General features: G+C 36.8%; 1 long non-coding RNA gene across 1 annotated transcript; it reads left to right on the top strand.

Annotated features, from left to right (window-relative positions):
• The first annotated feature begins 505 nt into the window (after positions 1-505).
• LOC119189729 lies at positions 506-2,347 on the top strand. Its single transcript, XR_005112575.1, has 2 exons — positions 506-984; positions 1,834-2,347. It is a non-coding gene; the product is annotated as an uncharacterized LOC119189729 (long non-coding RNA).
• The last annotated feature ends 433 nt before the right edge of the window (positions 2,348-2,780 follow it).

Here is a 2,780-nt window from a genome sequence, read left to right as displayed (position 1 = left end):
CTGTTTAGAAATCAGTATGTAGTAATCAAAATTATCGGAAGTCATATTTTGGCAGTAAGCCCTTTCGGCTTCTTTCCTTTTCTTTACAGCTTCTGTACACTCTCGGTCCCACCATGGTGGAGAAGGAATTCTACTGTTCTTGGTGCTTTTAATGGGAAATATCTCATCCGCAACCTCCGTCATTACTTTAGCGAGAGCCACAGAACATACTGTTTCGTTATTATTTTCTATGTCAGGAAGATTTGAAATTTTTTGATCAAGTCGTTTTTTATATTCATTCCAATCTACATCTTTTAATATATATTTTAAACGTGATGACCGCGAAACAGAAGGCTTTTTGGTATGAGGAAAGCTAATCAGAATTGGTAGGTGATCGCTCCCATAAGAATAAGAGAGAGTTTCCCAAGTAAGAGAAGAAGCTAGGCTCGGTGAACTAATGGCTAAATCTATGGCACTGTGACCTTCATCAGGGTTGGTACGGCGGGTAGGAGAACCTGAGTTTATAATACAAAGATTATGAGAATCGATAATATCAACAAGGTCTCTTCCACAAGTTTTTGTTGTAGAACAACCCCATGACTCATGATGAGAATTAAAATCTCCTACAATTAAAAATGGTTTAGGTAAAATAGAAATAATGTTGTTTATTTCTCTAAATATAGAAGGACACGGACGCGGGATATAAATAGATACAAAACAAATATTATTAACAATGGATGCTATTATGGAAAAATCATTATGGTGAGATGGTAAGTCAAACTGGGAAAAATTAAGGGACTTTTTGATGAGTATGGCAACACCGCCATACCCATCGGCTCTATCTTCCCTGAGACAGGAATAACCAGGAATTTTAAAACAAAATCCCGGTTTTAACCACGTCTCACATAGAGCTATAATACAAGGGTTAAATTTGTTAATAAGATAAATTAAATCAGATTTGTTCTTCACTACGCTTCTGCAGTTCCATTGTAGTACTTTGCCTAAGTGAGCCATTGTTAAATATGTCAGTTATTATTTTCAATAAAGGGGCAACGTTGGACGGTAAAATTGTTTGTGACAGTGATGAAACTAAAGCTATAATAATATCAGCCACCGATTGTGGTTCTGGCAGGGTACCAGTGTTAGGTAGTGCACATCCATCGGCATAATTGGGAGAGTTGAAATCACCTACAATAGCTTGGTGGGCTGCACGATCATAACCTTGTATAGATTTAGGCGGAGAACGGGGCTCCTGAAAAACAGTTTTTTTATAAGAATTACTACTGTGCAATAATTGAGTGGCTGGAATTTTGACATCTTGGCTGTTTGGTATAAAAGAAGATGAGGATGTAAACTTTAATGTTTCTGCATATGATTTAGTCACCGGAGGATATATCTTTGATGCTTCTGAGTATGAAACGCAATTTTGAGCCATATATTTTTTTATATTTGTCTGCCTACTTGCTTCCGGATAATCCTTGCTGATTGCAATATGGTGGCCGCCACAAAGACAACAATAACTATTATCTTGGTCGCAGTCACAAGATGTACCAGTATGCCCTTGTCCACATTTATAGCACCTTGGTTTAGATCTGCATGTATCTTTAGTATGTCCATACCGGCAACAATTGTAGCATTGAATTGAAGGATAAATGTATAGTTCTACTTTGAGGGAATTGAAACACATAAATACTCTTGTGGGGAGGACCTGACCATCAAATGTTAGCACTACAGTCTGGGATGGTTTCCAACTGGCAGAGCCATCCACTATTGTTTTATAATTTAGGCGTCTTACTTTTATTATGTCACCACAACCTAAAGGAACCCTAATATTTTCTTTTATTTCTTCCACAGACATGTCCACTGGTACACCTCTTACAAGCCCCATTCTGGTAACATTAAATGATGGAATAAAGGCTTCATAGCCTTTTTCCAATAAGGCATGATGCTTTATAAAAGAATTTGCAGCTGAGTGACTGGAGAATGCCATCGAAATTTTGTTGCGACCGATACGTTTCAAACTGCCTTGTACTATGTTCGGCACCTGGATTTTATATAAAAATCTGCCAAAGCATATTGGATGCAAGTTGAGATCCTGTGTTACCTCACCAGTACTAGACCTAGCAACATGAATAATGAATGGTGAAGCATCCAATGCAGAATATTCTTTTCTAATACCATCTGTTATATTGGGAGGTACCTGAGAGGCCTGAGATGGAAGAGCTTGTGTATGTGGTGCTTTGAGAGGTGATGGATTTTCAGTGATTTTTTCGTCACTGTCTTCGCAACGACATCCAGTTCTACCCGAGTCTACAGCCATTGCATTTTTGCGTTTTTTTTTATTACATATTTTGCACACCTTACTTAATCGTATGCGTTTTCTTTTATTTGTGTTGGAAACTGAACAGTCAGTGTCTAAGCTTGAAGCAGTTTCTATTGTTACAAAATGTGATGGTTGGGGAACATCACCCCCAGGATCTGGGGGCTCGTCCATTCCAACTCCCAACTAAATATTAATTAAGTAAATACTCACTTACCAATAGATGTTTTCTATATACACTACACTAAAATTAAATAAATAATGAAAAATATATACAATTTACAACTTATCTGACTAAATTTCTGAATAAAAATAATTATTTTTAATTTAACATGAAAAAAGACACCCGCCAAATTCAAAGGTTTTCCGCGTTTTTTTTCTTACCGACATTTATACTAAGAGCGCGGTCGGCCATTGTTATTAACCCATTTAAAAAAAGAACAAGCAGTTCGAGGTGTATATTTTTTTATTTTATGTGTAA

The sequence above is a fragment of the Manduca sexta genome, chromosome 18 (assembly GCF_014839805.1).
Source record: "Manduca sexta isolate Smith_Timp_Sample1 chromosome 18, JHU_Msex_v1.0, whole genome shotgun sequence".
In the NCBI taxonomy this organism is placed as follows: Eukaryota; Metazoa; Arthropoda; class Insecta; order Lepidoptera; family Sphingidae; genus Manduca; species Manduca sexta.
This window is presented reverse-complemented; position numbering and strand designations above follow the sequence as displayed.